Source organism: Saccopteryx bilineata, chromosome 4, assembly GCF_036850765.1.
Source record: "Saccopteryx bilineata isolate mSacBil1 chromosome 4, mSacBil1_pri_phased_curated, whole genome shotgun sequence".
In the NCBI taxonomy this organism is placed as follows: Eukaryota; Metazoa; Chordata; class Mammalia; order Chiroptera; family Emballonuridae; genus Saccopteryx; species Saccopteryx bilineata.
This window is the reverse complement of record NC_089493.1, coordinates 213,964,383-213,979,950: the sequence shown is the minus strand read 5'-3', so window position 1 is coordinate 213,979,950 and position 15,568 is coordinate 213,964,383. Positions and strand designations below refer to the sequence as shown.

At 34.3% G+C, this 15,568-nt stretch overlaps 1 pseudogene; it reads left to right on the top strand.

Annotated features, from left to right (window-relative positions):
• Positions 1 to 14,641, top strand: part of LOC136335637 (large ribosomal subunit protein eL6 pseudogene) — a 47,288-nt pseudogene extending 32,647 nt beyond the window's left edge.
• The last annotated feature ends 927 nt before the right edge of the window (positions 14,642 to 15,568 follow it).

Sequence of the window (15,568 nt, the reverse complement as noted above, 5' to 3'; positions counted from 1 at the left end):
AAAACTTCAAGAAGAAGGAAGACTTCCAAGCTCTTTTATGAGGCGAGCATAATTCTGATTCCAAAACCAGGCAAAGAAAACACAAAGAAAGAAAACTATAGGCCAATATCCCTGATGAATATAGATGCTAAAATCCTCAATAAAATATTAGCAAACTGGATCCAGCAATATATGAAAAATATCATACACCATGATCAAGTGGGATTTATTCCGGGGAAGCAAGTCTATACAATATTCTCAAATCAATCAATGTGATTCATCACATAAACAAAAGAAAGGAGAAAAACCACATGATACTTTCAATAGATGGAGAAAAAGCATTTGATAGAAATCCAGCACCCATTCATGATCAAAACTCTCAGCAAAGTGGGAATACAGAAAACATACCTCAACATGATAAAGGCCATCTATGACAAACCCACATCCAACATCATACTCAATGGGTAAAAATTAAAAGCAAGTCCCTTAAGATCAGGAACAAGACAGAGATGCCCCATTTCACCACTCTTATTCAACAAAGTTCTGGAAGTCCTAGCCACAGCAATCAGACAAGAAAAAGAAATAAACAACATTCAAATTGGAAAGAAGAAGTAAAACTATCAATATTTGCAGATGATATGATATTGCATACAGAAAACCCTAAAGTCTCAGTCAAAACACTACTGGACCTAATAAATGAATTCAGCAAGGTGGCAGGATATAAAATTAATACTCTGAAATCAGAAGCATTTTTATACACCAACAATGAACTGTCAGAGAAATTAAGGAAACAATCCCCTTCACTATTGCAACCAAAAAAATAAAGTACCTAGGAGTAAATTTAACCAAGGAGATTAAAGACTTGTACTAAGAAAATTATAAAACATTGATAAAAGAAATCAAGGAAGATACAAACAAGTGGAAGCATATACCGAACTCATGGTTAGAAAGAATAAACATCATTAAAATGTCTATATTACCCAAAGCAATTTATAAATTCAATGCAATACCAATTAAAATACCAATGACATACTTCAAAGTATAGAACACATATTCCAAAAATTTATATGGAACCAAAAAAGAACACGAATAGCCTCAGCAATCTTGAAAAGGAAGAATAAAGCGGGAGGTATCACACTTCCTGTTATTAAGTTATACTACAAGGCCATTGTACTCAAAACAGCCTGGTATTGGCATAAGAACAGGCATATAGACCAATGGAACAGAACAGAGAACCCAGAGATAAACCCACACCTTTATGGACAACTGATATTTGACAAAGGAGGTAAGAGCATACAATGAAGTAAAGACAGCCTCTTTAACAAATGGTGTTGGGAAAATTGGACATCTACCAGCAAAAAATGAAACGAGACCACCAACTTACACCGTTCACAAAAATAAACTCAAAATAGATAAAAGACTTAAATGTAAGCCATGAAACCATAAGCATCTTAGAAGAAAACATAGGCAGTAAGTAAGCTCTCTGACATCTCTCGCAGCAACATATTTGCCAATTTATCACCACAGGCAAGTGAAATAAAAGACAGGATAAACAAAACTATATCAAACTAAAAAGCTTTTGCACAGCTAAAGACAATAAGAACAGAATAAAAAGGCAGACTACACAATGTGAGAACATATTCGACAATATGTCTGATAAGGGGTTAATAACCAAAATTTATAAAGAACTTGTAAAACTCAACACCAGAAGACAAACAATCCAATCAAAAAATGGACAAAAGAAGTGAATAGACTCTTCTCCAAAGAGGACATACAGATGGCCAATAGGCATATGAAAAAATACTCAACATCACTAATCAATAGAGAAATGCAAATTAAAATCACAATGAGATATCACCTCACACCAGTCAGAATGACGCTCATCAACAAAACAACACTGAATAAGTGCTGGGGAGGATGTTGAGAAAAGGCAACCCTCCTGCACTACTGGTGGGAATGCAGACTGGTGCAGCTACTGTGGAAATCAGTATGGAGATTCCTCAAAAAATTAAAAATCAAACTGCCTTTTGACCCAGCTATCCCACTTTTAGGAATATACCCTAAGAATACCATAGCACTGTTCCAAAAGGAGAAATGCACCCCCAATGTTTATGGCACCATTGTTCACAATAGCGAAGATCTGGAAACAGCCCAAGTGTTCATCAGTGGACGAGTGGATTAAAAAGTTTTGGTACATATATACTATGGAATACTCCTCAGCCATAAGAAATGATGACATCGGATCATTTACAATAACATGGATGGGCCTTGATAACATTATACTGAGTGAAATAAATAAATCAGGAAAAACTAAGAACTATTTGATTCTATACATAGATGGGACATAAAAATGACACTCAGAGACATGGACAAGAATGTGGAGGTTGAGGGAGAAAGGAGAAGGAGGGGGTGGGGGGAGGGGAGGGGCACAAAGAAAACCAGATAGAAGGTGATGGAAGACAATTTGACTTTGGGTAATGGGTATGCAACATAATCAAATGTCAAAATAACCTGGAGATGTTTTCTCTGAACATATGTATCCTGATTTATCAATTTTACCTCATTAAAATTAATAATAATAAAAAATAATTAATCAATGAATGCATAAATAAGTGTAACAAGAAATGAATATCTCTCTGTGTCTCTCCCTCTCTCTCTCTCTCTCTCCAAAATCAATAAATAAATTTAAATTAAAAAATTCTCTCTCTTTTCTTGCACATATCTGTCCAATTTTTCCAACACCACTTGGTGAATAGACTGTCTTTACCCCTTTGTATGTTCTTGACTCCTTTATCAAATTTATTTTTATTTTTATTCTTTTGCAAAAGAGACAGCAAGATAGAGAGAGAAACAGACAGAGACAGACAGGAAGGGAGAGAGATGAGAAGCATAAATTCTTTGTTGTGGCTCCTTAGTCTCCTTAGTTGTTCATTGACTGCTTTCTCATATGTGCCTTGATGGTGCAGAGGGGGGTTACAGAAGAGCAGAAGAGCAAGTGAGTCCTTGTTCAAGACAGCAACCTTGGGCTCAAGCCAGCAACCTTGGATTTCAAGCCAGTGACCTTTGGGCTCAAGCCATCAACCACGGGGTCATGTCTATGATCTCACACTCAAGCCAGTGACCCAGCCCTCAAGCCAGATGAGCCCATGCTCAAGCCAGCAACCTCGGGGTTTCAAACCTGGGTTTTCTGCATTCCAGTCTGACGCTCTATCCACTGCACCACCTTCTGGTCAGGCTCCTTTGTCAAACATTAATTGACCATAAAGGTGTGGGTTTATTTCTAGTCTCTCTATTCCTTTTTATTAAATTTATTGGGGTGATATTTATTAATAAGATTTGTTCCATTGATCTATATATTTGTTTTTATGCCAGTACCATGCTGTTTTGATTACTATGGCCTTGTAGTATAGTTTGATATTATGTAGCATGATTCTTCCAACTTTGTTCTTCTTTCTCAAGATTGCTACAAGTAGTCAGGGTCTTTTGTGGTTCCATATAAATTTTTGGAATATTTGTTCTAGTTTTCTGAAATTTATATATTGATGGGAATTGCATTGAATCTATTTGATGTAATATGAATATTTTAATGATATTCATTCATCCTATCTGTGAACACAGTATATGCTTTAGTTATTTGTATTTCAATTTTTCTTCAGTGTCTTATAATTTTCCAAGTGCAGGTTTTTTGCATCTTTGGTTAAATATATTCTTAGGTGTTTTTTTCTTTTGATCCAATTGTAATTAGAGTTGTTTTTTTTAGTTTCCCTTTCTAATACTTCATTATTAATCTATAAAAATGCAACTGATTTCTGGATATTTATTTCACATCTTCCTCCTTTACTGAACACATTTAACATTTATTAGTTTTTTGGTGTAATCTTTACGGTTCTCTTATACTGTGTCATGGATTTGGAGAAAAAAGGGCCCTCATGCACTATTGGTGGGAATGCAGATTGGTACAACCACTGTGATAAACAGTATGGAGTTTTCTCAAAAAATTAAAAATGGAACTGCTTTATAACCTAGCAATTCCATTTCTGGGAATATATCAAAAGAAACCTGAAACACTAATTTAAAAAAATATATAAACACCTATGTTCATTTCAGTGTTATTTACAATAGCCAAGATTTGAAGTAGCCCAAGTGCCCATCCATCAGTAGATGAGTGGATAAAAAACTGTGATATATTTACACAATGAAATACTACTTGGCCACTAAAAAACAAACAAACAAACAAACAAACAAAAAAACAAATATTACCTTTTATGACAGTGTGGATGGATCTGGACAGTATTATGCTAAGTGAAATAAGCCAGTCAGAGAAAGAGAGGTACCATATGATTTCACTTATATGTGGAATCAGATGAACAAATTAAACAAACAAGGAATGTAGAAACAAACTTATAGATACAGAGAACAGACTGACCGCTGTCAGAAAGCAGGAGGCTTTGAGGGGCTGGGTGATAAAGGTGAAGGGATTAAGAAAAAAAAGACAACTCATAGACAGACAACAGAATGGTGATTACCAGAGGAAAAGGGGGTAGTGGAGACAGAAGATGATAAAGGGCGGGTACGTGGAGGCAGAAAGAGGCTTGATTTGGAGTGGTGAACACACAATACAATATACAGATGATGTATTTTTATGTTGCATACTTGAAATCTATATAATTTTATTAATCAATCTTACTTCAATAATGTCAATAAATTTTTTAAAAAAAGAATTCTCTTCCAGGTGTTTTTAATAAGAGATATCTAGTCTAGTATATGACAAGTGACCACTGTAGGACACTTGCATATCGTCATAGGAAAGCTGTCCCAGCTTATAAAAGTCTTTTCACAAGACTTATTTCAGAGTAGAAATGAGCATTTTATTTACACTTACATAGTTCTAAAGAGTCTAAACAAAATAAAAGAAGTTTTGATTGTGATCAAACAATCAAATCCCTTCTGAGTATTTTTTTTTCTGTTAAATAGTTCAGGTTAGAAGCATTCACACTCATTTAGTAAAATCAAACAAAATCAGATATAAAGAAGCAAAGGTATATTATTTAAATAAAAATGTATTGCTTACTACCAAATATAATCATAAAGATTAGATAGATAGATAACCTTAGTTTTTATTGTAAACTTAAGTTGATACCTCTCTTGAAACAAGATAGCATAGTTGACTAGTTCTGCTTATGCTTCTCCAATTTTTCTCTTTTTTTCTAAATGAGAGAGCAAGAGGTTCTGGGTAAAATTTCCTTTTTCAGAGGGAATGCTGAAGCAAATTGTCCTACCATCTCTTGGTGAAGTATGTTACTTTCAGTTTGCACCTGGTCCCTTTAAGTTCCAGTTGCTTAGTAAAAACCTAAGTTTTCAGCTTCATACCTCTTCAACTGCTATTTATTAAAGTCTGTGTTGCTGTGGAATGTATGAGTGCTCAGTACATCATACATAATATTAGGATGAAATGACCCAAAAGGCATTTTGGTCATTAATTTCTAAGTGTTCATCTTTAATGGAATCCCACAAAGGAAAAACTTGGTAACTCCCTGGAACAGAATGAAATCAGACTCTTATGGTCCTCAAAGGTAGAACATCTGAAAGTAAATCTAGCTGCACAAACTTCTCCTTTTTCATTTACACTAAATATCCATTTTCCTGTAGCATTAGTTTAGAATTTATCAAGAGGAAGAAATTCTCATAAAAGCTTAATTAGATGTTAAGAGAAATAAGCTAAAAGAATTGACAAAAAGTGAAGTTAAATTTTAGGCATTAATTGATTATTAATGTCCACCAAGTGTTAAAATAGAGAATAAAAGAGAAGTTAGGTAAGAAAAGAAAGAAGCAGGGAAGAGAAAAAACACCAAGACCCAGAGGTACATAATAAAAAATAGGAAAGAAGTGAAAAGTAAATTTAAAAAAAAAGAGAGAATGAAGATATTTTACCATTTTTAAAGCATAGCATTATTATTTTAATATTATTAAATATATTAAAAACCAGGATAATTAGTTAACAGAGATTAAAATATTTTCTCATTAAAATTCTGTTTACATGCCATCCTGCATTATTTTTATTTAATAAACTGTCCCTTTCATAAAAATAGCTACATCTCTTTACTAATATTATTGGATGGATTATTTTAAACAGATACATTCATATGAAAAGAGAGTAATCACAAAATGTTTCACATGCAGAGGACTCACATGTGTATATTAATCAGAATATTCAATACTACTTGAATAAATACAATAATAATGCTAAATATTTTATATTTTTTGCATGGCTAACTATTCCATCAATGTTTTAATATTGCCAATTTATTTCAAGTATAATTGGGATATCCCCAAAAATCTAATGGTTGCTTCCTCATTATACATGTGCTCATATTTGTTCAAATAGGAACAATTTCTGTAGCATCCTTTAAAAATAAAATAAATAAAGTATCTGATTGTAATTGCTGTTTTGTAAGTTCAGACATTTTAATGCATTCTTCCTTGGAAAAGTAACTAGGACCAACAGTCACAGACAAAACTTTGCTATACCAATTGCCTTGAAAAGGAAACAAATATTTCCCACACACACAAGGAAAAATACTGTCCATTTCTGTCAGCTTTTTTCACACTCTTTTGTGTTCCAAGAAATTGCAAGTAATGAAAACAGGGCAGAGCCGAACAAATGGGTGTGTATACTAGTGCACTATAAGAGTTGAAAGCTCTGCTTTTAAAATAAGGTTTATGCATAATTCATAGACTATGTATGTTTATGTAAATTACCAAAGGCGGAAGTGTACACGAAACCAGAATCTGAGGTAAAAGGACGATGTTATAATATACTGCTGGTCTTGCATCTCGTCAGTTCAACATCTCCTCTGTTTTACTATTCTTGAAAATTACATCATCTGGCAGCTAACACTAGGAAACCTAATAAAACTTTGAAGCTTACACACATTTTATATTTTTCAACATTTCTTTTAGGTTCAATATATTATTAAACACTGAAATTTAACCATATATAATTCAGACAGCCTGAGAATAAAGATATACACATATATTCCTGTTGATGGGTGTTATATAAGTTGAGAAAAATAGAAATATTGCCTAGAAATTTAATTTAACGATAAAAAGGTTTTTTTTAATGGATGGGATTCCACTTAGAAAACAATAGGAAAAAAACCATCAACGGTAACAGAGCCAGTGAATTTTGGTAGGTAAAATATATTCGGAAGACAATTTCTCACCTAACATGGAACATTAGAGTGGTTTCTGGCTGGTGATATTCAGCTCAGACTCATCTTCTGGGTTAAAGCCTTTTTTTTTAATCATTGTGGGCTGCCAGCAGAGAAGAGGAGCTCATTTGCATGAGCTCTTCACCTCCTGGTCAGCTCTGAAAATCTTGGCAGCTCAGCACTACAACTGGCAAAAGAGTGTTTAAAAAAATAATAATAAATAAGGGCTTCCAAAGAAAACTCTGTCACTGAATGAAGTCCAATGCACCTGAAATTCATTGCTCTGTTATCTTTTTAAATTGTTATAAATATAGCAGGCATTTAAAAGTCATTTCTGTTTATTCCCTTCCTAATGTACTGTGTGAACCATTTTTCATATGTGTTAACGTACTATATGCAAATGACATTTAATGTGTTTTATTCACAGAATGCATTTAAAAATCATTTTGCGTATGCAGGAAAGCAGTTGCTTCATTTTCGCATGTGAAGCTGAAAAGGAGTACATATCACTATATTACTAAAATGAGAGAAAATTTAAATGGAATGAAGAAAGCTCACAGATGCCATAATAGAAATTGTCTGTTTCCAATTCATCTATTAGTACCTTTCTCTCACTTCATAGACTTTCAAAATCTCATGCTGAATTATTCTCCCAAGAAATGTAAGCTCTTCTCGTTAAAAACAATTATCCCTTCCATTATTTGGGCTTAGGTCCAAGTACACTGCTCTTAGAAATTAAAAAATAAAATGCTCAGAAATCGCAAATATTTTTAGATGAAGCAAAAATTAATTTAAACATTTGTGTCTTGTGTACTGTCACAGTAACAGAGTAATTTCTTACCATCTAATCACCATGTATTTTACTCATGACACTCAAAGACTTTCAAATAATTTGCAACAAATTTATTTTATCTTAAATAATTCTCATATACTAAACTGTGTAAAATAACAGTGTTTAAAAATACAGAATTGATTAAACATTGAAGGTGTATTAATATTACATTTAATATAAATTAAATTTGCAACAAAAAATAAACATCTCTAATTGTGATAAAAATAGGAAAATGTGTACAACATAATGCTTTTGTTCTGCTAATTTGTAGAAATAGGTCCCTAAATGGTTATTATTTTCATTCCATGTATAGAGTGACCAGGAAAAATGCTGGCAATTACTCCGTGAATGGTATTCTACCCTGGCATGAAGCTATAACTAATTTGCATATAGCATTGTTGGAAATGAAGCCTGTGACATACAAATCATCATCAACATTGGGAATTCACACTGCCTACTGTACCTCCTCATACAAATGCATACTGCCACTTATGAATCAAAGGGGAGTGTTTAGACTGTAGTCCTGAACTAGTAAAACACATCATGCTACTGGAATTTTAAATATGCGTTAGAAATGGGGTCTTTATCATCAGAAGGGTGATTTTCCCTCTTGTTATGTAAACAAAGGAATTTGCTTATAAACTTATTCTATGGCAATAATTATCTTTTACTTACATTGTTATATTTTCTCCAAATGAAAAGGGCATTTGGCACAAAATTTAAAATATATATATATTTTATGTTAGTAAATGGCACTTTGTATTTTTCTACAATGGGAAGAAAATTAAAGTTTTTTTAATTTAAAAATAAGAAAGGGAAAGATAAAAATATAGATACAATCCACTAATATTTGAGCAATGGTTTGGTAGTTTCCATGCTAATGTGAGTCCATGAATATACACTCAAGTGAGGTAATTTTTACCTCATTTATCAAATAAATTTAAAAAATAAATATGAAGGTAAAAGAGAATTTTATTTTAAGTTAGATGAATAATTATTTCAGTTATTTCCTTCATGCTGCACATGTAGTCACTGATCGGTTTATCTCCTACTATATACCTGTATCCTTTTTTTTTATTGCTTTGTGCATTTTAAAAAACTAAATAATTTTAAAATAATATAGAGATTATTATTATTTCTTGATGTAAATAAAAGTTTTCTTGATAACAAGGTAGTGAACTGGTATGAAACTTGACGAGAATTAAACTCTCAGTGGAATGATATTTTTCTACCAAATTTTTAAAAGAGGACATATGAATGTATTAGAGAATTTACATCTGCCCTATAAGAATACCCATAGTAGATTGTTTCTACACATTATGTGGCAAGACTTGCCTATTGGAAAATATACAACAGGTGTGCCCTGAAGAATAATTTATAAGGTAGTCTTACAAGATATTTCTCTAATGCCCTCATCTATTGCCTATTACCTTTCTTGTCTTATAATTTCCATGAGGCTCTATTGTGCATCTTATTTTTTTATTTAGTGAAGAAGCTGAGTAATTGGTTATGGATGATAAGAGAAAAAAATCAGTCACATGTGGACAAGGCTGGCATGATAAGACTGAAATGAAGTATGCTTTCAGTTATGTAATAATTTCCAGCTGTGTTCTAGTTTAAGAAAATGTCCAGCATGACATTCCTAGCTTAACTCAGTCACACATTTCATACAGGTTGTATTTTTCAGATGACACCAAGTTACAAAGGATTGCTAACACTTCAGAAGAAAAGATCAGAATTCAAAGTGACCTTGATAAATTGAAGAAACAGCATGAACCACATAAAAATATTGGCTGGCTACAGGTCCTAGAGGAGAAACAAATCTAAGCTAGAACTCTTCACTCATTATTTATTTATTCATCACATATTTACTGAGTGCCCACTATGTGTAGGCCACACAAATTTATTTTTAACACATTAAAAAATTGCATATTTAACACAAATGCATTTTTAGTATGGAAATCATCCCCTTCCTTCAATGCATGATTAACCCTTTTAGAAAATCAATCCCTTTCAAAATTATATGTTCCTGTATAGTGCAAAACCAGTAGACTTAAGCAGAAAAAATACAAGCAGATCAATAAATACCAGCATCATGTTGATATACATATGTATATACATATATACACATACTTCATTCTTTTAAAAGATGAGTCACTTTGGGAGACAAAATAAGTTATATTTAATGTCTGACTTTTAATTACCATTAATTTATGAATAATAAAACTGATTAAAAATATTTCATTGGTTCAATTCAGGAATACAGCAGTCCCCCTTATGTGCGGTTTTCCTTTCCGTAATTTCAGTTACCCATAGTCAACTAACGTCTGAAAATATTCAATTAAAAATCGCAGAAACAATTTAGAAGTCTTAAATTGTGCACCATTCTGAGTATTGTGATGAAATCTCACACTATCCTTCCAGGGATGTGACTCCTCTCTTATTCCTGCGTGTCCACGCTATATACACTCCCCACCAGTTAGTCACTTAGTGTCCCATCTCAGTTATCAGATTGGTTGTCATAGTATTGTAGTGGTTGTGTTCAGGTAAATCTTATTTTACTTAAGAATGGCCACAAAACACAAGAGTAGTGATGCTGGCAATTTGAATATGCCAAAGAGAAGCTATAAAGTGCTTTCTAAGTGAAAAGGTGAGCACAGTGCAACAAGGCTTTTTGAGGGAGAGACCACATTTATGTAATTTTTATTACAGTATATTTTTATCATTGTTCTATTTTATTATTATTGATAATTTCTTTCTGTGGCTTATTTGTAATTTAAACTTAGATAGGTCTGTATCATAGTATATATGGCATTTGGAGCTATTTGTGGATTCATTGGGGTATTGAGATATATCCCCCACAGATAAAGAAGCGCTACTGGATTCAATTCACTTTTAAAAATTTGAGTTCAATAGTGCCCTACCTTTGTTTCCACCCGAGCTGCCTTGAAGAAGAGTAATTATACATCCTGATTTTATTTGGACAGTTTACACCTGCTATCACAGTATAATTCTTAATCTCTTTCATTCTTAGAAGTGATCAGTTTAAACAATAAGTTTTGTGATACCCTACCTTAAGGAGTCCCATCACCTTAACCCAAGCACTACACATTTTGATAGAGTCCAATAAGATGCCATTCCTGCCCTCGGGATGTTGGTTGGACTCTAAGGGAAACATAAATATCAACAGATATTTTCAGGGCAAATCAAGAACCTGAAGGAAGAACAGACTTTACACAAAAGTACAGATAAAAGAGAGCTAGTACTCAAATAGCCATTAAAGCCATCAAACTTGGAAAAATAGGACAGCAAAGTCTAATTGGCAGCTTATCAGGCACAGTTCATCTGTCAGCAAAAACCACATTAGATAGGTATGTTTGTTTAACTTGAAAGCCACGCTCCACAGACAAAACAAGCAAAAATGATAATAGTATATGATAGTAATATTAAGATTAATAAATAAATGTATGCCTATACATAATGAAAAACATTTTCATGACTTTTCCAGCCTTTTCACCATTCCTTGAAAATGGACAATGATATGTTTCTGGTAAACAATATTTCATAACTGTTCTTACTTAGATTGGATTTCTCATAATGTTTTTTTCCTCAATTTTGTAACATTAGCTGTGAGGAAACAAAGAATTAACTTTTTAAATAGTCACTGATATGCTCTCTAAAGCAATCATTACTTTTGTCACCAAAAGATAAATGTACTACCACAAGACATTACAAATGTATTCTTCTAGACTCTAATACAAATTATCGTCAGACTGCACTACTGAAAGCCTCGCCCCTCTTATTTAGTAAAGCCAATTTCTTCCTATTTTTTATATATAAAAAAGAAAATATCTTGTTCTAATAACTGTTGAATACATTTTAACAACTTTTCACTCTTTTAAAATAATATTAACTGTTTATTAACTCTTAACATCATTCAATACTGAGACTTATGGACATTCTGGAACAAGTTGGTAAAGAAGAGAGCCTCTGGTATGGAGTGAGTTACCTACCATTGGTTAGAGTTGTAGAAAGCACCTCCATCAATGAAAAGAACTCTAAAGTAAACTCTAATCCCAAACAAGCCTTATGAAGAAGAATTTAAACTGCAAAAATTGGAGTATAGGTTTACTTATGGTATAGTCGCATCCCAAGCAGAGATGATTTCAGGATCATTCAGGGCATATCATTCTTCCAGGAGATTGTGAACTCAATACATACATGTAAGTTTGCACTATAAATTTTTTCAACTCTTTGGGCCAATGAACATGTTCAATCAGCAACTCATTCTTGGAAAGCTGAAATTAAAAACCGAACAACTTGGCATCCTACAGGCCATGAATAGGTACCATGAATTAGGCCAAACAAGCTTGTGAGAGAACACTAAAGTTTAAGTAAAAGACTCCAATTTGTATAGTGGAGAATGATATGGAAATACAGAGCAAAGAATAGATTTATAAGCCCAAGAGACTGACCAGTCTTTAGATGTATTTCCAGACCAGCCCCAGACATTCACTCGAACCACCAAACCCTTTAATTAATATCTCTTACAGCTCTCTCTTGTTTTTGGTTTGTTTGTTTGTTTGTTTTTAACTAAATCTATTTAGAAAAAAGTAAACAATTAAATGTATGACTAAGTAAAGTGTGGGACTGATAAATTCTCTTGAGTTCAACGTAGATGTTATACATTGAAATTCATGGAAAATAGGTTCAATGCTATGCAAGAGACTTGGAAAGCCTGGCTTTGAGACCACTTATTGTGAAAAAAAAAATCTCCTTTACACTTGATTTGAAAAACTTTCACTAAGTTTAGAGTAGGGACCAGAAGGCCTTGGCCTTTTCTCCTGCAAGATCATTTATATAAGACATAACAATGGCAAGGAACAGAAACAAGTCATATTCTGCAAGTCATACTTTCTGTTTGAGAAAATAATGCCTACTTTCTACTTCATAATATTTCTATTAGATATTAAAATTACTTCTCAGTGCCCTAAATAAGAACAGTTATATTTGGATGGTATCACTTTCCATCATAATCATATAAATAGGAAATTCCATCACCTCACTTTCTTTGAAGGTAGTCAGCAGATAATTTCTCTGGAATCAGGTTGTGGACAAAAGATTCTTTTTGGTAGCTGCTTACAACACTGATGATGAATCTTTTTTTTTTTTTTTTGTATTTTTCTGAAGCTGGAAATGGGGAGAGACACTCAGACTCCCGCATGCGCCCGACCGGGATCCACCCTGCACGCCCACCAGGGGGCGACGCTCTGCCCACCAGGGGGCGATGCTCTGCCCCTCCGGGGTGTCGCTCTGTCGCGACCAGAGCCACTCTAGCGCCTGGGGCAGAGGCCAAGGAGCCATCCCCAGCACCCGGGCCATCTTTGCTCCAATGGAGCCTTGCTGGGGGGGGGGGGGACGACAGAGAGGAAGGAGAGGGGGAGGGGTGGAGAAGCAGATGGGCGCTTCTCCTGTGTGCCCTGGCCGGGAATCGAACCCAGGACTTCTGCACGCCAGGCCAACGCTCTACCACTGAGCCAACTGGCCAGGGCCATGATGAATCTTAACTTACTGGAATTTTGAAGCAACAAACAGAAAAATAGCAAATAAACAAAACGGAATGTATGTACTATCATTTAAAATTAACTCATTAGTACTTATATTATTTAAAATTAACTCATTAGTACTTAATGCCAGTATAGCAGTTAAAATGATAAATTTTATGTTACGACTACAACTTAAAAATGAATTCAAGTTAAAATATACAGAAGGCTTTTTCTTTCCATCTTGCACGATGATGGGTGAAAAAGGACACTAAGAAGCCTGAAGCTGAGAAGGCTGTTGCTGGAGGCAAGGTTAGGAAGAGTGAACTCAAGGCCAAAATGTCTCAGAAGAGGAAGCCCCACTGCAGCCAAAACCCTGTGCTAGTCAGAGGAACAGGCAAGTATTCCAAATCAGTTATGTATTCCCCAAAGTCCATGTACAAGAGCAAGTATCAAGAAGCTAAATCCAGGGTTGAAAAGAAATAAGAGGTCAGAGTTCTTGAAACTGTCACAAAACCAGTTGGTGGTGACAAGAATGATGATACCCAAGTGGCTAAACTTTGCCAAATGCCTGGATATTATTCTACTGAAGATGTGCCTCCCAAGCTGGCAAGCCCGGGCACGGAACCTGTCTGAGAACCCTGCGGCCAGCATCACTTCCTGGACCATCCTGCCTGGGGCCACAGGGGCAAGGGGCTGGTTTTCCTGAAGCACCAAGCAGTGGCTTGCTACTGTCACTAGCCCTCTGTTCCTCAGTCGAGTTTTTCTGTGTAAAACACACAGGGAATCTGTCATCGCCACTGCTTCCAAATTGTTATCAGTGGTGTCAAAGTCCCCAAGTACCCCGCTGAGGTTTACTTCAAGAAGAAGCTGTGCAAGGCCAGACAACAGGAGGGCGGGATCTTCGGCACAGAGAGAGAGAAATAGGAGACCATAGGCCAGGACAAGGTTGATCGAAACACCATGGACTCACAAATTCTGACAAAAATCAAAGCTGTTCCTCAGCTCCAGGGCTACCTCTGCTCTGTGTTTATTCTCCCAATAGTGGTATTTAGCCTCACAAACTGGTGTTCTAAAAATCTAACAAAGAACCTAATTAAATACCTGATTTGGTTTTTTTTTTAAATAATAATAATAAAGGCTTTGCTTATTAAAAAAAATCCTTTGACTTGTTTCTGCCTCTTAAAATTCTGAGATTTAGAGCCAACTAATGTGAAAAACACTGGTTAATTAATTAGGACCTGAATAGAGAAAGCAGGTATCTCTGATCTAAGGTACCTAAAACATATAGGTGGAATCAGGGCAGAGGACAGCAGGCCTGGAGACTTTTAACTTAGGAATGCATTTAGAATAAAACAAGCTTAGTTCTCAGTCCATCTTTATGTTGAGGCCTTTTTACCATTATGGGGAAAATTAAAACAAATGACCAACTAAAAAGAAGAGGAGACAGGTGATAATTAAGAGCGGAAAAAATTAATTTTTAAACATTGAGATGTCCTTGAGAATAGTGATTGCTTTTCTACAACTGCAGTGATATAAGGACTATTAATTTATCTAAAAAAGAAAAAGAAAAAAGAAAAGAAAAACTGTTGGTACATCAAAGCATTAAGCAAAGTAATCTCTGCTTATATGTTACAAGTATTACTAGGATGACTCTCAAACTAAGATCTTGTTACACCTATAGAGAATGGCATTTTTCAAGAGACCAGAAAGCATTAGAATCACATCTAATAAAATGTATATTTTTTCCTTTTGAGTTCCTAAAATTGAGAGAATTCAAGTATACTTTATATAGTGTAAGCCACTATATCAAATTTCTCTAAAAAAAAAAAAGATGTATACAGTAGGGAACTAATTTAGATAAATTCACACTTATGGACTACTTAAAGGGCTTGTGATACCTCTCTATGCTGCTCTGCAATGCTATTCTCCTGCTCTTTCTTTTTTCATTCATTGTTCTCTACCAGAAACAATCCTTTCTTCTTGCTTCCTTGGTCTCAGTC